The sequence below is a fragment of the Lepus europaeus genome, chromosome 2 (assembly GCF_033115175.1).
Source record: "Lepus europaeus isolate LE1 chromosome 2, mLepTim1.pri, whole genome shotgun sequence".
Lineage (NCBI taxonomy): Eukaryota > Metazoa > Chordata > Mammalia > Lagomorpha > Leporidae > Lepus > Lepus europaeus.
This window is the reverse complement of record NC_084828.1, coordinates 117,030,539-117,052,224: the sequence shown is the minus strand read 5'-3', so window position 1 is coordinate 117,052,224 and position 21,686 is coordinate 117,030,539.

Sequence of the window (21,686 nt, the reverse complement as noted above, 5' to 3'; positions counted from 1 at the left end):
AGAAAAACTGAATTAGCAGCTAATTATCCACTATAAGTTTAATAGTTTTTATAAATGCACATACTTCAAAATGTTTATAGAAAAATTGTATTAAGGGGCTGGGGCTGTGGCACAGCAGGTAAAGCCGCCTCCTACAGTGTAGCATTCCATATGGGTGCTGGTTCGAGACTCAATTGCTCCACTTCCAATCCAGCTCTCTGCTATGGCCTGGGAAAGCAATAGAATATGGCCCAAGTCCTTGGGCCCCTGCACCCACATGGGAGACCCGGAGGAGGCTCCTGGCTCCTGGCTTTGGATGGGCACAATTCCGGCCGTTGCAGCCATCTGGGGAGTGAACCAGCAGATGAAAGATCTCTTTCTCTCTCTCTCTCTTTCTCTCTCTCTATCTCTGCCTCTCCTTCTCTCTGTGTGTAACTGTGACTTTCAAGTAAAATAAATAAATCTTTTTAAAGAAAGAAAAATTGTATTAAAATAAGTTTAATCTGGTACAAACAATTTTTGAAAGCACATGCATAGTTTCTTCATAATATGCATTTTCCATTAACTTTTTGAAGGCTCCACATTTACCCTGGATGGTTGTTAAAAAACAAGATAGTGCAAATTAGGGAAAAAGTGATTGGTGAATTAGAAATAAGTTAAAAGGAAGAGCATAGATGAGCGAACGTTAAAAGGAAAAGGGGGGCTGAAATTTCCAGAACATAGTCACCTTATAACTGAAATTGTATACCCTTTGACCCAAATCTCCACAATTTCCACTGCCATGCCCTATCTTCCAGCTCAATGAATTCCACACCTTTAAATTCTACATGTAAATGAGAACATGCACTGTTTATTTCCATGCTTGGATTAAGTAAAATATTGTTACTACAGTAAATAATAGTGCAGTAAATACAGTAAATATTTCAATATTTGAAGTTGTGAATAAAATATATTGTAAATATTCTCATAACACATAACACAGTATAGTAACCATATGAAGTAAACAATACATTGCTTGTGCTAATCACAAACATTTCTCATGGATATAAATGTTCTTTAGATACAGATTCTTGAAATGGCCTGAAAATTATTGAAATGTGAATATGAAATATTTGAAATTCTTCCCAGTCTTGTCTTCTCTCAATATATGTCATATCACATATTGAGAACTGTAAGAAATTAACACAATATATAATTTCATCTAATTTTATCTATTTTATATCTTGCTAAATAAATGTAATATTAATCTCACATTTTATTGGAATCAGATATAATTATATGAAAAATATATTGTATATACCATCGCTTTTTTTCTTTCTATAAATTCTACCATAAGTTAGTTATGCTGATAATGGAAAGAATAAAGTAACAACTCCTAATTATATGAAAAATATTTTTAAAATGCTTATGAAAAAGGTTTTAATTATGTGCAAGAGTGAATATGAATTTATATGTGTTTTTAATTCTGTGTAGTTTTGCATTTTTATAGAATTATAAATATAATTTTCAAATTAGTAATTCCTTTTATGAAAATCCTTGCTAAAGGTTACATAATTTCTTCAAAAGAATATTTCATAAGTCAATAGTGAATTTTATATTGCTAGACCGATAGAAAAATAATAACAGACCTGAAATTTCAATAACTTTTTTAGTAAATTATTGGATTGCATTGATTTGCTTGTTTCCTTTCGTATTTTTCTGTTTATAATGTTAAATATATTAAAAAATTCAAAATCATTTAAATAGATTCCATTGCTCTGACAAATATCATTCATCTATGTAAAACAAATATCTTTTACAACATGACTGTGGATTTTAGAAGGGGAAAAGAGAAGCCAGGCTTGTTCTTTGGGACTAACGTAGCTAAATTTTAATAGGGAAAACAGTTTTTTAATATGTGACACAAAGCTCTTGAATTGAAATGACGGACTCTGAGGATGGGTGAAACAGAGCATAGAATAAATCTTCTCAAACAGAATACCAACACTCCAGAGGATTACTTCCATGCTCTATTTCTCTCAGTTTGTTGCTGCGGTCTATCATTGTAATACAGATAGAGTCAGAAGTCGGTCCCAAATGAATTGGCTAAAATACCTAACTGAAAAGAAAAATACACTGAAATTGAATAATGTCTAGCTTATTAATATCAAATGTGAATATTTCACAATGCACATGTACTGAAGTGGAATTAAATATACACTTTACACATGGCCATCACTGGCATGATTTACACAAATAGAATCACCAGAATGACAAAATATGGCTGCAAAAAAATCTACAATATTTGATAACAGCAAACCTGTAGTATCACCTTCAGTGTGTTTACATAGTACAAAATGTATGAACAAAGAATCAGGATTTTAGGAGAAAAATTATTGTAAGTAAAATATTCAGTGTGTCACATTTTGAAGCAATTAATACTTTCTTCTTTTCTCACTCTTCCAACTACTGTACTCCCAAAATATCAAAAGGAAAATTTAATTTGTATTCATTTCAGTCAGGCTTAAAACTATTTGTTTGTATATATATATATATATATATATATATATATATATATATATATCCTTTGTAAAATTCCTCTTCATTTCCTTCAGTGACACTTTTGTTTCTTCCTGCAGTTATGACATTTTATGACATATTCAGAAATAACAATGTTCATCTCCCAACTGGAGAGTTTTTTTCTGTGTTATGTGAACAACACAGTAACACTGATCTGCTCAGACTGGTACTCACTTCTGCCTTTTAACATGTATTTTGACTAGTTACAATCTAGGTAAAGAATCTCTTTTTGGTTAATCACCCATTTTTACACACTTAGAAGGCACTGATAATGGTATAGAAATATAGATGAGAATGCATTACAGTGAATATCATCTATCAAAACTGAGTACATCAGAAATGCAGTGTCAGAGGAGGAATGCCCCTATTTGCTGAAACGCAAAGCAACGGCTCCATAGGTCCTCCTAATATTGTTAATACATTTTAAAAGTCTGTGTAACCAGTAACCATGGAAACCATCTCCACAGAAACAATGCACCCAAATTAGTTGTGAAAAGAGGTCAAGTAGAAAATTCTAATTTCCGTTTTGTTTTACCTTTCTAAATTGCAGACACAAAACCAAGACAAATTATATTTTCACAATTAAAGATAATAGCAACTGAACATAAAATTATATTACCCTAAAAATGTGAATCTTCAATTAAAAATTTCAAAAAATTTGGGCAACATTTAAATATTCCAAGTCAATTGAATTTTACATGGTAATTCACACTGTTATTTCTCATATACTGGGGTCGGTGCTGTGGCAAAGTGGGCTAAGCCTCTGCCTTTATGTGAGCCTGTTTATGCCATATCTGCACCTGTTCCTGTCCTGGCTGCTCCTCTTCTTCCAGCTCTCTGCTATAGACTATGAAAGTAGTAGAAGATGGCGCAATTGCTTGGCCCTGGCACCCATTTGGGAGACCCAGAGGAGGCTCCTGGCTCTTGGTTTCAGATCAGCCCAGTTCCCGCCATTGCAGCCATCTGGGGAGTGAACCAATGGATGAAGATCTCTCTCTCTCTCTCTCTTTCTTTCTTTCTTTCTCTCCATCACTGTAACTCTACTTCTCAAATAAAATAATAAAAGCTTTTAAAAAAATTCTAATATACTTCTATGTAAAGCAATATGAAGTCAAGTCCATGTTGAATATTTTTGCAGGAATAAAGCACATTTACAAACATTAAAAATGCTTTAATTATAATGATCTCAAACTCAGAGCAACAGGAATAATTGCTCATCTAATGCATGAAATATTTTCTACTTACTGGAATAACTCTAATTATTCTAATTTTAGTATTTAGCATTAAATATTTACTCTTATACATATATTCAAGTAGTTTTAAAATAGTAGACTATAATCTAGGTTTTGAATTTCTTCTTAAAATATTTAAAATATTCACTATAAAAATCTAACCCCAATACTGAATCCCAACATCCAGAAGAAGATGTCATCCCAGATCCTAATGTAATCAGATATTGGTTTAAATTGGTTTAAAAATGCCAGATCTGTAGAAGATTAAATCTTAAAACCATATGCTTTATTAACAACTGATGTGACATTTAACAACTGTGCCTTAATTAGCTTCAAAACACACACTAATTCCCCTTTCAAACCACCATATCCATTAACATCCAGATGAACTAGCTAGCGCCCAAGGTCTCTTCTATTTTCCAAATGGTTATTTTGAAGTGCTGACAACTCTAATTGTTTTAAATAGCTTTATTCTTTCCTCACTCCAAATATAGTGTAATTGAACTTTATTATTTTAAGATTTCAGGTACTCAGGTTTGAATTTGTTTAGAATACCAAGGTAGAAGAATATATAATTTGTCATGAAAGATTTCCTAGGTCTCAATGAGTTAGTAAATACAAAGTATTTTAGGAAAATGCAGTCTAATAGGCATAAATAAATAAATCACAGCAATACTTTCAGATGTGTTTGCATATACGTATGTATGGATGTGTGTGCAGAATTAATAATAAAATAAGAATTTAAATGATTATATACAACCCAACTACTAAACTAAATTTCCAAAGCAATAGCATTGTAACAAATGGTTGCTTTTAATGAAATATTTGCTGACCAAATATATGAAAACACAACATGTGCACACACACACATACATAGTCAAGAGCACATTAAATACATAATAAGAAAAATTGTCAAAGATATTAAAGGAAGATGGATAATTTCCATCTCATCTCACTGTACAGAAATTATTTGAAGTGAGTAATATTAGATTCAAATTGAATTTTCTACTGAAACTCATGGAATGTTTAAGATACCTAAATATATGGACATATATGGGCATGCTAAAGCAAGTAAAATTCATTCTGTCCCTAGAACTGAATTTTCAGATTAATTGACTACTTTATAAGATAAATTTACATCTATATCTGCAAAGGTATATGCATTGAGTTCCTCTTAAGAGGCACTGAAATTTGAAATGTGAGGCACACTCCACCTTACAGGTTCTTTTTTTTTTTTAAGATTTGTTTATTTATCTGAAATTCAGAGCTACACAGAGAGAGGAGAGAAAGAGAGAGAGAGAGAGAGAGAGAGAGAGAGAGGTCCTCCAACCGATGGTTCACTCCTCAACAGGCCACAATGGCCGGAGCTGCGCTGATCCGAAGCCAGGAGCCAGGAGCCTCCTCCGGGTCTCCCATGTGGTCCCAGGGGCCCAAGGACTTGGGCCATCCTCCACTGCCTTCCCAGGCCAGAGCAGAGAGCTGGATTAGAAGTGGAGCAGCCAGGTCTCAAACTGGCGCCCATATGGGATGCCAGCACCCCAGGCCAGGGTATCAACCCATCATGCCGCAGTGCCAGCCCCCACCCTACATGTTCCAAGGTTTACTTAATGTAAATAATCACAAACAGGAAAGGCTATCATTTGGTGAAGGATATGACTCTCTAGTTGTATCATGGTGGGAGGGATGTTTCTTTGTAGTGATGGAGTTCTATACTCTGAGTGTTATGATGGTCACATACATTGATCTATATGTGTGATAATACTTCATAAACTACATTAAAGAAAAAAATTAAAAATGGTGATCTATTAAAGCTGTTGGAATTTGAGTAGGATCTATTTTGTTTAATTATACTGCAACAGTGAGTATGATTCTGCAAAATATTCATGTTGAAGAGCGTTGTCGTAATGGCGCACAGAAACTCTTTGCATTAATTTTGCAACTTATATGACCCTAAAATTCTTTCTTAAATTGAAGTCTAAAAGCTTGTTTCTGCTCTTGAACCTGTATTTCTTCCCTAATTGAATCCTTGTTCCTCCCCATTCCATACTATAGTAATAGTTTCTGCCATAAAGTCTTTATCACATTTAAAACTCCCTGTTTTTTTTTTTTCTTTAGGAGAGCAGTTTAAAACAAAGCTACACACATACTAAACAGAAAATTGTGACCTACAAATGACACTCAATATCAAAGCCAGGCTCACTGTAGAACCAAAAGTTAGTGAACAAGCAAATACAGAGTCAGGAGACTCAGGGTCCCACGGGTTATGACATTCACCAACTGGACTCAATCCAGACCATGATCTTCTCATGGGCCCAACAATCAGAAATTGTGTTCACTTTCTTAGCTCTATAAAAATGTCTTCAGGCCACTGATTAGGGAGGAAGTTTTGAGTCAAAACTTGTGCCTCATTCCTGGATGACAAATAAAAACTTTCTCTTCTAAAAGGCCAGTGTCCCAGTTAGCTTTTGTGCATAATAGGCATTAGCCCTTCCTCTGTCATTGATACTGATATTTCAAGTGATTGAAAGTCATTCTTGGCCAGTGCCGTGGCTCACTAGGCTAATCCTCCGCCTACGGCACCAGCACCCCGGGTTCTAGTACCGGTTGGGGCACCGGATTCTGTCCCAGTTGCTCCTCTTCCAGTCCAGCTCTCTGCTGTGGCCTGGGAGTGCAGTGGAGGATGGCCCAACTGCTTGGGCCCTGCACCTGCATGGGAGACCAGGAGAAGCACCTGGCTCCTGGCTTTGGATCAGTGTGGCACGCCGGCCACAGCGCGCTGGCCATAGTGGCTATTTGGGGAGTGAACCAACAGAAGGAAGACCTTTCTCTCTGTCTCTCTCTCTCTCACTGTCTAACTCTGCCGGTCAAAAAAAAAAGTCATTATTGTGATTAGAAAGAAAAAATTAAACTATACAAACTGAAAGCAATGACGAACTAAGCAGGAAAATCGAGATTACAGGACATGCTGTCACAAATCTGTATATAAGAGCATACAGAAACAGTGGCAATATGCTTACCTCAAACCTAAGCTTCTGGAATCATTAAGTGATAGGAATATTTAACACTAAGGTTGTCAAATTGCTAGAGAATCAGTGTCATCTGATATGAATGAGAGTAAGTCTTGAGACCACATATTTAGAAGGGCTCCTACATATTTATGTTTTATACCTGCAGGAACTGCACTAGATCCTTGGAATTAAAATACAAGAAAGTTCCCATTTTGATAACAGAAGGGAAAGAGAAATGATAATGAAGTATGCACAGAGCCTTCTGCATTAGAAGTCTTCAGTGGGAAAGATTTATTTTTTGCTGTAGTCTTCTTCAAGGTGAGGATGGGAGTAGTGTTTCATTCCGTCCCCATGCAGTCATCTAGTCCTATTCCACACAGGTGATAGCTTCATGGACATGTATTTAGATCCCTGTACATGAAAAATGGTAACAAGGGAAACAAAGCCAACTCATTTGCGAAACATGTCTCACAGACATAGGCCACTAAGGACCCAGATTTAATCAAAAGATTAACAAAGACCTCTCCTAATTTACCACTGCTCCAAAGTGTCCTCAGGTAACAGTGCATTACAGTTGAAATTCACAAATTCAAGAAATAAAAAAAAAAAAACTAGGAAAATAGCAAAAAAGGAATCTATATCTAATTATACAAAATTCAAATTGCAGTAAACAAAAGAAAAAGAGCTATATTAAACAAAGCTAGGGGGGCCAGCACTGTGGCATAGGGGGTAAAGCCACTGCCTACAGTGCCAGCATCTCATATGGGCACCAGTTCATGTCCCAGCTGTTCCACTTCCCATTCAGCTCTCTACTATAGCCTGGGAAAGTAGCAGAAGTTGGCCCAAGTCCTTGGGCCCCTGCACCCACATGGGAGACCAGGAGACCTGGCTCTTGGCTTCGGATCAGCTCAGCTTTGGCCTTTGTGGTCGACTGGGGAGTGAACCAGCGGATGGAATACCTCCCTCTTTGCCTCTCCTCTCTCTTTGTGTAACACTGACTTTCAAATAAATAAATAAAATCCTAAAAAAAAAATAGAGAGTGAGAAAAGCTGGGGACTTAGGGAGGATTAGTGACTATAAAAGAACAGGAATGAGAATTATAGTGGATCACTAAAAAAAAGTTGGGTGAAATAGTTAAAAGGTTGATTGAATATATCAATAAACTAAAATTCTAAAACCAGGAAAATTGTTGGTCGAAAGTGAAGGAGAAATACTTTCTTTGCAATGGAAAGGAAGTCATTGCCATCAGATATGCCTTTCAAAATACTTCATTTTTCTCTTTTTTTTTTTTTTTTTTTTTTTTGACAGGCAGAGTGGACAGTGAGAGAGAGAGACAGAGAGAAAGGTCTTCCTTTGCCGTTGGTTCACCCTCCAATGGCCGCCGCGGTAGCGCGCTGCGGCCGGCGCACCGCGCTGATCCGATGGCAGGAGCCAGGTGCTTATCCTGGTCTCCCATGGGGTGCAGAGCCCAAACACTTGGGCCATCCTCCACTGCACTCCCTGGCCACAGCAGAGAGCTGGCCTGGAAGAGGGGCAACCGGGACAGGATCGGTGCCCCGACCAAGACGAGAACCCAGTGTGCCGGCGCCGCAAGGTGGAGGATTAGCCTGTTGAGCCACGGCGCCGGCAAAATACTTCATTTTTTTTCAATAAAAATTAAGATATATAAGCAGCCAGAATGTTGGGTCTACACAAGTAAAAGGAATTTATCAGAGAAGAAGTAAGAAAACATAAAACCTTTCATTTTTTTTTATTTTTCATTGATTTAAAGGTAATTGTTTGCAAGATGTAATAAAGGAATGTTCTTGGAAGATTTTAAGAAACAGAAAAGTGAAAAAGTTACAGTGATAAAGGCAGGACATGAAAATACTGAATATTTTATAAAGCACTTGTATTCCCTGTAAATTAGCATGTATATAGCTTTTATAAAGCACTTGTATTCCCTGTAAATTAGCATATATACATGCTAATTTACAGGGAATACTGGGGGTTTGGAGCTTCTCAAATGGGTAGCAGTGGCATACATACTTGGGCCATCATCTGATGCTTTCTCAAGCTCATTAACAGAAAGCTGTATTAAAAACAGCAGCAGGACCCAAACCACCAGTCAGATATGGGATGCAGACATTCCAAGTGGCATCTTAACCCCCACACCACAACTCTAGTCCATGTTACATTTTAATAAAGTGAAACTTCAAACCTAGTCGAGTCAAAAATAATATACCTCCTTCTAAAATTCAACAACTATTTGCATTTTTGTTCCATTTGCTTTATCATTCTCTCTTTTTGTAAACACATTAGTACCTACTCCAAGTCAATGCTAAGACTTTTACAGCCATAAAGAAATTAATGTTGCTGAAACTCTTTAAATAATTTGAAAAGTCATGGTCATTGTATCTAAATTTTTCAATTTCCTTTTCTTAAAACCAAGTATATATTTTTAAAATATTGACAAAATCAGGGATTTTGATATTGCTGTAATATAATAGTATTGGTATAATAATTTACCTAATATTGCATACATAGTACACTATGAGTAGCTTATATCCAAATTATTTAAATTGTTAAGTTAAAACAATTCTGAAAAATAAGAACAAATTAAAACCAAAGATTCGACGTCATAGAAATTCACATGTATGTGCTGATGGCCTAAATAACAAAATTTTTAAAAATGGAATATTAAGGGTTTGAGCCTAAGCAGATGGGAATTAGAACATTTTGGATCACAGGATTCTTTGAGTTAGAGCATTCCAATCTAGGCATTTGTATGTCCAAAAATTAATGTAACATCATTAATGATTGAATTGGACCAAAATGTTTAAAATACTACAATGCTATTTTAGGTTAGTTCATCAGGGGAAATCATTCAAACAAGAATTCATATACCATTGATTTAGTACAGAAAATCAAATAGTTACATACACAGAAGTAAGATACCAAAGGGTAATAAGCCATGAATAATTTCCAGTTCCAGTCTGATTTCACAGTGAACTCTGCTGCAGAAGACACATAGCAGAATTTTTTCAACTACTAGGGAAAGAAGTTGGGATTACAGTCTCCTTAATTGGCCCTTCCATTTTTCTGCCACCCAGAGGATGGGGAGCCATGAGCCAAAAGACAATTCAATAATAGATCTCATGTCCCTGTCATCACAAACAAAACCCAGAAACTTTTAGTGAGATTGCAGGGCTCAGGATAGGCAATGAAAGGTCTGCTGTGTTGCCTTATTAAGATGCAGGGCAGAAGACTAAAGGGAAAGTGTGGCTATTTTACAATGCTTATAAAAGTAACACTTTCCACTTGAATACAAATTATATTTTGAGATAGAAAATGGACAATTTAATTATTTCTGAATTAGAGAATAGGAGGTTAATAAGTTTCTAGGTTAAATATATGTTGCAACTTTCCACTTATATCATTTGGTGATTTAAGTACAAATATTTGTTTTCCATCACATCTGACTTCAAACACTTCTAAGCATGAATAAGATAGCATTGATTTTGCATATTTCTATTCATGTTTTCTATGGACAAGATACTGGAATGTTAATTGCACTCCCTCTGGACAATAAGTGATTGGTAGTTTGAATATGAAGAGTGTTATCCAGAAAAGCATAAGGCCAAATATTCCAGGGTCAGTTAAACAGATATCTGGAGTTTTCACTCAGTGTTGAGTTTATGTGCATGTGTGTGTATGTGTGTGGTCAATCTCTGTGAGTTTAATTTCTTTGAATAACTTTGGTCTGGCTGCAAGTTTATATTGTTTCCTCTCTGTTATGTGCCCTTTTCCTTACAGACAGGATGCTTTATGAGCATGCAGTAATATGATATAAAATTTCAAATTATCTTTGAGTTAGTTATTTCATCATTGTCACCATGTTCTGAAATATATACATTTTTGGAACTAATCTAGTAAAAAAAATAGAAACAGAAGTAACAGCAACTGAGTCAAAATTTTCCTTTCTAGTAAGGAGATTTGCCTTCCAGAGAAACAGAAGTCTATATGGCAGCACTGCTACACATTTCTCAGTGCAATATCCTAACTACGAGTGAATTAGTGATATGTGCTATCAAGAAAGGTAGACTAAAGTTAAGATGAGAGCTGTTTCAGATATAGTGGTCACAGAATTTCTCTCTCTGCAGCTACCGCATTGAATAAGAAACCAAAATAAAGTGATATGACTACCTACCTGGGAGATAGTGTTCCAGGCAGATGGCACAGCAGATGCAAAGATTTTGAAGTGGTGGCTTTTTTTTTTTTTTTTTTTTGAGGACCAGAAATGAGAACAGCATGGTAAAAGCAGAGAGCCAAAGAGCAAGAGGAACATGAAAGAGACAAGTAGAGGTAAGAATTGGGTTGCTTGAACGTTAGAGGGGGTTGATGAAATTTTTCGAAGTGAGGTAGAAATTTCAAAGTAGAGATATGATCTGATGTATATTTAAATGATTATATTAGCAATGATGTGTAAAATGCAATAGAAGAATTTAAGCACTGGTCATAAATGAGCAAGGGATTCTGACACAATGCCTTTTATACAAAATGAGTTGGCCTTGGAAAACTACAGGACTCTGAAATCTAACTACATCATCTTACAATATTCCAATACATTCATTTACTTCCTTGAAGTTTAAATTACAATGTGTAATTACAACATTTTAAACTGTGAATAATCAAGCCAATACTAATTTTAGAGAAAAATATGGAAATTCTTCACACAAAATAACGGTGCCACTTAGAAAATAGAGCTTCAATTTTCCCTGGATGTATATTATGCTCCAAATTGTGGCCTGGAACCAAGCATCTCATTTTTTTTTTTAAAGCAGAGTGTACAGTGAGAGAGAGAGACAGAGAGAAAGGTCTTCCTTTTACCGTTGGTTCACCCTCCAATGGCTGCTGCGGCTAGTGCGCTGCTGCCAGTGCACTGCGCTGATCCGAAGTCAGGAGCCAGGTGCTTCTCCTGGTCTCCCATGAGGGTGCAGGGCCCAAGGACCTGGGCCATCCTCCACTGCACTGCTGGGCCACAGCAGAGAGCTGGCCTGGAAGAGGGGCAACAAGGACAGAATCCGGCGCCCCGACTAGGACTAGAACCCCGGGGTGCCGGCGCCACAGGAGGAGGATTAGCCTATTGAGCCACAGTGCCGGCCCGCATCTCATGTTTATTAATATTTTCTCTCTCAATATGATATAATTTTGAGCAGAAGCATATGAAATATTTAGTGAACAAAACAAGGAGCTTATAACACTTTCTGCTAGTTAGTAATTTACAAATTCGAAAAACCATTGTTTGAGTTGTCAAAGACCTAAGATTTTTTTTTTCATTCTAAGTCGGTTAATAAATTAAGTTAAGAAGATATTAGTTCAAAAATGACTCATTACTTCAAAACTTTTCATGGTGTCTAAATCGATTTTAACTTTTTAAATGAAATGTGTTAAATATCTCTGTAATAATAAATTAAGCCCATAAACTTAATCATAAGCATATTATCTAGGGAGATTTCAAGTTTGTAAGTGTTCAAAATGGCACCTGCTGTTTTGAAGAGTCCTTGATTGACCTCTCCAGAATAATTTAGGGCATAGCAAGGACAGAAGTGATACTCAGTGTAATGAGTTATTTTTTCACCTACAGAGACAGAAAGCATTCCCAAAAATGTCAGTGGGTTTAAGCCACTTCCTTTCATTTCAGCAATCAATTTGAGAGTTGTACTTAAAACAGGAAAAAGTTCATTGTCCTCTGGCACAAAATCAGATAATACATTTAAATTTGGCTGTGTTATAAAAATCATGTAAACAATAAATGCTGTTAAGTAAAATATGACAAAAGTAAAATAATCAGATATATTTACATAGAAAATATCATATTTATTTATAAAAATATTAATTAACTAAATGGAAATTGTGCAACTTAAATGCTCCTCTACTTATTATTCATATTTACTTACCATGTATTAATCCTTAGATTCACATATTTCTTTTTGTTGCTGTTGGTCTATTTGTTATTGTCAATGACAGTATTTTCCAGTTTAGAGTTGGACAATCAGCCCACTAAATTACTGTACACATTTTCTCAATTGTCCTCAGAAAAATTTTTAAGCTCAATCTGCTATTATATTTTACAGAAAAGAAAGTGAAGCACTAAGTTGTGTTTTATGTCCCTAAGATCTCACAGAAAGTAAATTATGGAGCCAAGATTCAAACTCTAGTAACATATACTCATCCACATAATATTAAAGGCTGTTTTCTATTGTTTGTGGAAAATCACGAGATAATGGATGCGAAGCAAAAACAATCTGCATTTAAACTAATCACTCTATTTTTCTGATTATCAAAGTGCCATATTTATAAAAAAAATAGTTTCCAACATATTAAATTGGCATGAATTTTTATTCAAGCCTCACTTATGATTAGAATATAATGTTATACAATTTTATGAAATGAATTTTGATACATAGATTAAAAATTTTATAAAAGTGTACATTTTAAATCAAAAATGCATCATTCAGAAAAGTGATTATAGATCATCAATTGTTCTTACGGTCAATAATAGAAAGTATTATGTGTGCATTGCCTAAAGTAGTAGGAACTGATTATTGTGCTTACTGAAACAAGGGTCCGGATACATAAGTCCCTTATGAGTAAGGATAGAAAGATGCACTCATTGGGTTCAAAAAACTGATTGGTGATTATACACAAATCTTAATAGAAATTGTATTCATTGTAGTTACAAAATAAGTTGTTTCATGCTGGGGACATATCCACATAGATGCTCAGTTTTTGTATGAGATTCATAACCATAATGACCAAATGCAGAGTTTGTCCCCCTTACCTAAATCTCTATTCCTAGAACAATTAAGACACAGCTATAAGAAAAATGTTGCGATCAGCTCTCAATCCTGTTAGAATGTGTATTTTCATAAAGAAAGAAAATAACAAATGTGGATAGGTACTACTACTCATTTTTGCTTTCTATTTGGCTGGTATATCTTTTTCCAGCCCTTCTCTTTCAGTCTCTCTATATATGTACTCATGAAGTGAATTTCTTGTTTGAAGCATATAGGGTCTTGGATTTCATCCATTCAAACAATTTAAATCTTTTTACTGGATAATTTAATCCAGTTACATTTACGATCAGTAATGATTCATAGGAACTAACATCTGCAATTTTGTCAGTTGGATACAGATTATACCTGCTCTGTTAATGAATTTGGTCGTGCTATGTGTTTTCATTATGTTTACTTCTAATGTAGGACTCCCTTCAGAATTCCTCATAAGTATTGTCCGATGGTGGTAAAATCTCACAGTTTTTGCTTGTCTGGAAAATACCTTGTTTCTCCTTCTTTTCTAAAGGATAGCTTTGCTGGGCATAATAATCTTGTTTGGAACTTTTACATTTTTTTCAAGTCCTTGAATTAATAGATCACCCCATTCCCTTCTGGCCAGTAGGGTTTCAGAAGAAAAGGGTGATATTAGTCTAGATAATTTTCCTTTATCTGTTATTTGATGATTTTTTTTTCTCATGCTATCTTTAAAAGTTCCTCCTTTTCCTTAAATTTTTACTATAATACACTTTGGAAACACAAAATGTAAACAGGAGTAGCTATGCTCATGTCAGATAAAAAAAAACTGCAAATAAAAAAAAAAGCTGTAAAAAGAGTCAAAGAAAGACGTGATATTTTGATAAAAGTTTCAAATTAGCAAGATTTATCAATAATAAGTATATACTCATCCAACACAAGACATATACAGCAAATATTATTAGACTTAAAAGGGGAGTTAGATGATCTAATTAAGCATCTCAAGACTTAGAAAAACAAGAAAATAATCAAATTGCAAATCAACAGGAGGCAAGAAATAGTAAAGATCAGAGCAGAAATAAATGAAATTCAAACTAAAATAAATGAGTAAAAAAGATCAACAGAATTGAAAGTTGCCTTTTATTTTTTGTTATTTTTTAAGATTTTATTTATTTATTTGAGAAATAGAGTTAGACTTAGAGAGGGAGTAACAGAGAGGAAGGTACTTCACCCACTGGTTTACTTCCCAAATGGATGCAACAGCCAGAGCTGGGTCAGTCCAAAGCCAGAAGCCAGGATCTTCCTCTAGGTCTCACATGCAGGTGCAAGGTCTCAAGCACATGGGCATCTTTCAATACTTTCCTAGGCGTGTTAGCAGAGAGCTGGACCAGAACAGATGCAGCAGAGACACAAACAGAAAACCATATGGGCAGGGAGAGGCCTAGCCCACTACACTCAGCACTCGCCCTGAAAGTATTTTTTTAAAGAGATAAACAAAAGGCCTTTAACCAGACAAAAGAAACAAAAGAAAAAAAAACTGAAAAAAGTAAAAATAGAGTTGAAAAAGTAGACATTAAACTCAACACCATTGAAACAGAAAAGATCATAAGAAACTATTACGTGAAACCTATAAGAATAAACAGGAAAACTTCAAGGAAAAGGATTAATTCCTAGATACATACACTTTGAAAAGATTAAAAAAAAAAGATACAGACAACTAAAAAGACCCATAATGAGCAATGAGAGTGAAGTAGCAATGAAAAGTTTCCATCAAGGAAACCTCAAGTATTTGATGTTACTGGTACCAAATTCTACAAAAAAAAAATTAAAGAGGAACTAACTAAAACACTTCTCAAATTATTCCAAAGTATTGAAAATGATAGAAATATGCCAAACTTTTTATGTGGCTAGCAATACTTTGATACCAAATCTGAAAAAAGACACAACACACACACACACACACAAAAAAAAATCTACAGACTTATATTCTAAATAAAAATAGACACAAAGATTCTCAACAGAGTACTACCAAACAATCCAAAATCACATCCATGAGACCATAAATCACGATCCTGTGGGATTCAGTCCAGAAAAGCAAGGGAAGAGAAAGAATGAAGTGGCATCAAAATTGGAAAAGAGGAAGTCAGAATCCATCTTTGCAGATGACATGATTTTGTACGTGGGAAAAACTTAAGCACTTCAACAGTAAGCTGTCAAAATTTGATAAACCAATTTAGTAAAGTTGAAGATTCAAAATGACATGCAAAAAACAGTTGTTTTTTATATGCAAATGCCATCTACAATACCCACAAACGCAATCAAATGCTTCTGAATAAATTTAATCGAAGATGAAAGATCTCTACAATAAAAATTATAAAATGTTGCTGAAATAAATCAGGAAGGACATACAAAAAATAGAAATATGTTCCTTGCACATGAATTTGAAGAATTAATATCATTCAAATATATATGCTAAACTAATCTATAGATTCAATTCAATTCCTATGAAAATATCAACATCTCTCTACTGAATTAGGAAAAAAAAGTATGAATTCATATGGAATCACAAAACAAGCAGACTAGCCAATAAATTATCCTGGGTAAATAAAAGAAAAGAAAAAAGAAAAAAAAATTAATCGGGAAGAATTACCATACTTGACTTCAAAGCAAGGTATAAACCTATAGTGAGTAAATCATCATGGTACTGATATTAAAAGGGACAAATTGATCAACTGAATGGAAATAGAGCCAAGAAATTAATCCAAGTACATACAACCTACTGTTGTTTGACAAAAGTACCCAGACCATACTTTGGAGAAAGAATAATCTCTCCAATAAATGACACTGGAGAAACTGCATATATATATATATATATATATATATATATATATATATATATATATATAATTAAATATGACTCATATATCTTACCATATACAAAAATCAACTCAAGATAAAACAAGGACCTGCATTTAAGACTTAAGAATATGAAGTTACTGGAAGAAAACTTAGGGGATATACTCCGAGACATTGCTGTAGATGATGAATTCTTGGGTAAGAGCCCCAAAGCATAGACAAAAAACTAAACAAATGGGATTATCTAAAATGCAGAAGCTTCTACCTAGCAAAGGAAAAAGCAATACAGTGAAGAAATGTCTATAAGAATGGGAAAAAATTGTGAACTACCTACCTGATAAAGGATTAATATCCAGAATATATTAACAGCTCAAAGTATTCAACATCAAAATACACTTAATCTAGAAAAGAAATGAATAAACAGTTAGCAAAAAAGAAATACAAATGGCCAACAGATATATCAAAAACTGCTCAATATTTCTAGCCATAAGGGAACTGCGAGTCAGAACCACCATGAGCGATTACCGCTTCCACATCCAAAAGGCAGAGAGTAACAAATGCTTGTGAGGATGTGGAGAAAGAGGAACATTTTTCACTTTTGGTGGGAATGTAAATTAGTGTAGCCACTGTGGAAAATAGTAGGAAGATTTCTTTTTATCCGTCTTAATTTTTCTGATAGCTTCATGTTTGCCTTTATTTATTTCTCTTTTTTAAACATATTTTTAATTTAAAATACACAAATTTCATGTAATTCATATATACAATTTAGGAACATAGTGATGCTTATGATCCTACCCTTCATCCTGTCCACACTCCCATCCGTCCTCCTCCTTCCTAATCCCTTCCCTAAATTTTCACAATGATCTACATTCAGTTTAGTTTATGCCCCTAAGATTAATACTACACTAAGTAAAGAGTTCAACAAATAGGAAGAAGAAAAAGGACACAGTCTTCCTAAACAATAGAGACAAGGGTAATAAAAATATCAAAAAATTTGAATTTGACTCCTATACATTACGTTTTTAATACTCTGTTAGTTACCACAGATCAGGAAAAACATGACATTTATCTTTTTGGGACTGACTTATTTCCCTAGATATAATGGTTTTGAGTTGCCACCATATTTTTGCAAAAGACAGGATTTCATTTTTTATGGCAGAATAGTACTCCATTTTATATCTATACCACATTGCTATAACCAGTCATCAGTTGAAGAGCATCTGAGTTCATTGCATATCTTAGCTACTGTGAACTGAGGTGCAATAAATACGGAGATAGGGCAACACTTTCATATCCTGATTTCATTTACTTTTCATACATTCCTAGGAGTAGGATTGCTGGGTCATATGGTACATCTATTTTCAGCTTTAGGAGGGATCTGCATATTGTCTTTGACATTGGCTGCATCAGTTTACATTCCCACCAACAGTGGAATAAGGTACTATATTTCCCACATCCTCACTAGTATTTATTGTTTATTGATTTCTGTATTAGAGGCATCCTAACTAGGGTGAGGTAAAGGCTCATTGTAGTTTGATTTACATTTCCCTGATGGCTAGTGATCCTGATCATTTTTTATGTGTCTGTTGGACCTTTGAATTTCATCTTTTTTTAAAAAAACTTTTATTTCATGGATATAAATTTCCAAAGTACAGCTTATGGATTACAATGGCTTCCCCCCCCCCCACCATAACTTCCCTCCCACCCGCAACCCTCCCCTTTCCTGCTCCCTCTCCCATTCCATTCACATCAAGATTCATTTTCAATTCTCTTTATATACGGAAGATCAGTTTAGTATATATTAAGTAAAGATTTCAACAGTTTGCACTCACATAGCAACACAAAGTGAAAAATACTGTTGGAGTACTAGTTATAGCATTAAATCACAATGTACAGCACATTAAGGACAGAGATCCTACATGATGTTTTTTAAAAATTGATTAATTTGCTATGCAATTTCCAATTTAAAACCAAGTTTCTTTTTCATTTTCAATTATCTTTATATACAGAAGATTGATTCAGTATATAATTAGTAAAGATTTCATCAGTTTGCACCCACACAGAAACACAAAGTGTAAAAATACTGTTTTAGTACTAGTTTTAGCATTACTTCACATTGGACAACACATTAAGGACAGATTCCACATGAGGAGTAAGTACACAGTGACTCCTGTTGTTGACTTAACAATTTGACACTCTTGTTTATGGAGTCAGTAATCTGCCTAGGCTCTAGTCATGAATTTCATCTTTAAAAATATTTATTTAAGTTCAAATCCTTTGCCCAATTCTCAACTGGATTGTTTATTTTATTGTTGAGCATCTTGAGCTCTTTATAAATGTTGGATATTAATCCTTTCTCAGTTTTATAGCAATTTTTTTTTTCCTTTTCTCTTGGCTGCTTCTTCGCTTTGCTGAGTGTTTTCTTTGCAGCACAGTACTTCTCAGCTTGATGTAATAACATTAGTCTATTTTGGTTTTGATTGCCTGAGCTTCTAGGGTGATTTCCAGGAAGTTTTTGCGTATGCCAATATCTTCCAAAGTTTTCCAATGTTAACCTGGAGTAACTTGATGGTATTGGGTTATAGATTTAGATATCTGATCCATTTGAGATGATTTTTGTATAAGGTGTAAGGTAGGGTTTTGTTTCATGCCTCCGCACATGGAGATCCAATTTTTCCAGCACCACCTGTTGAAGAGTTTGGCCTTTCTCCAGGGATTGATTTTAGCTCCTTTTTCAAAGACAAGTTGGTTGTATTTGTGGATTGATTTATGGAATTTCTATTCTATTCTCAAGATCTACAAGTCTACTTTTGGGCCAGTACCAAGCTTTTTTGAAATGACTGCCCTAGAGTATGCTTTGAAATCTGGTATTGTGCTGCCTCAGCTTTGTAACGATTGCTTTAACTATTTGGGGTCTCTTGTATTTAAATGTGATTTTTTTTTTCTAGCTCTGACAAGAATGTCATTTTGTTTGTTATCACGTTGAATCTGTAAATTGTTTTCAGGAATATGGGCATTTTGATGCTATTAATTCTTCTGATCCTTGAATATGTTAGAATTTTCCATTTTTGTATCTGTCTTTTTTGATGTTTTGTGATTTTAAATGTAGAAATCCTTCACTTGGTTAAATATATTCCAAAATATTTAATTGTTTTTGTAGCTATTGTGAATGGTATTGATCTTCGAAGTTCTTTCTTGGCCGTAAAGTCATGGAATTTTCTGTGTATACAAAGGCTATTGATTTTTGGGTGTTAATTTTATACCTTGCAATGTTATCAACCTCGTTCATGAGTTCTAATAATCTCTTAGTGGAGTATTGGTTTTTCCTATATGTAGAAGTGTCATCTGAAAATAGGTATATTTTGACCTCTTCCTTTTCAATTTGTAACACTTTGATTTTTTTTTTCTTGCCTAATGGCTCTGGCTAAAACTTATAGGACTACTTTAATGGCAATGTTAAGAGTGGGCATCTTTGTCTGGTTCTGGGTATTAGTGAAAATGATTCTAAATTTTCCCCATTCAATAAGACTGGCTGTGTTTGTCTTAAATAGAGTTGATTGTGTTGAAGTATGTCCCTTCTATACCCAATTTGCTTAAGGTTTTCATCATGAAAAAATGTTGTATTTTATCCTTTACTCTATCTACATCTATTGGTATTCATATGCATTTTGTTCTTCAGTTTGTTAATGTGATATATCATATTTATTGATTTGTGAATGTTGAACCATCCGTGCATACCAGATATAAATTTCATTTGGTCCAGATGAATTACAGTTCATGTGTTTTTGGCTTTGATTAATTTTTTGCTGAATATTCTTGCCTATATATTCAGTAGAGATATTGGCCAATGGTTCTCTTACTTTGTTGTATCTTTTCCTGGCTTTAGAATTAAGGTGATGCTGGCTTCATAAGGAATTTGTGAGGATTCCCTGCTGTTTGATTGTTTTGAATAGCTTGAGAGGAACTAGATTTTATTTTTCTCTAAATGTCTGATAGAATCTGAAGTGAAGCCACCTGGTCCTGAGCATTTCTTTTTTGGGAGGGTCTTTATTACTGAGTCAATCAGCTTCTTGGTTACATGTCTGTTTACATTCTTTGTCTTCATGACTAAATTTTGGTAGATTGCATGTGTCCAGGAATCTATCCATTTCTTGTAGATTTTCCAATTTATTATCATATAGCTCTCTCTTGTAATTCCTGATGATTCTTTTTTATTTCTGTGGCATCTGTTGTTACATCCTTCTTTCATCTCTGATTTTCACCTCTGATTATATTAGTTTGTGTCTTCTCTGTCTTTTCTTTTTTTTTTTATTAGCTGGGCAAATGGTTTATCATTTTTTTCAATTTTTTTAAAATAGCTCTTATCTTCATAGATCATTTGTATTTTTTGTTTCAATTTTTTTAATTTTCCTTCTGATTTTAGTTATTGCTTTCCTTTTGATAAATTTGGGCTTGGTTTGTTGTTTTTCTAGGTCCTTGGAACTCATTGATAGCTCATTTATTTTATGCCTTTTCAATTTCTTGATGTAGTAATCAAGTGCTATGAAATTTCCTCTTAACATTGCTTTTGCTGTATCCTGTACATTTTGATATGTTTTACTTTCATCTTCATTCATTTATAGAAATTTTATTATTTCTCTTTTGTTTCTCTATAATACACTGATAATTTGGAGCATACAATTGTGTCTCCATGTGTTTGCATATTTTCTAGAGATTTTTGAGTTTTTGAATTACAGCTTCGTGCAGCACCCACCTGCACTGCCATATGAAACACACTCAAGTTCTGTGCAGTCCTCAGTGTGAGCACAGATCCCACTCTAATGTCCCACTCAAACAATGTGGGAGCTCTGAGTCTCTGGCGCTGGGTTGCCCAGAGACCCATCTATACCCTGTGCACCTTTGTGCAGTCACAGAGTTCCCACAGGCTCAGCACACAAGGATGGCACAATCACAGGGTGCAGAGTATCTTCTCCACCCCAGGGATCTGTCCCATCCAGGAGAGAACAGAGATATTCACAGAGCCAGGTCCCTGTGAGTGCTCTGCCTTGATAGTTTGAACCCAGAGCCTATGATGTGTTCAGGGGTTGGAGGTACCTCAAAGTCCTATGTGGGTGCCCAGTCCTTTGTGAACCCTCCGAACTAGACTCCAAATCAGTGAGGAAGGTGGATTTTTACCTTTGGTAAAATCCTCATATCACATGCACACGCAAAAACTGCCACTGTCACTACTGGTGTCAAAATGGTTCCTTCTCTCAGTTTTC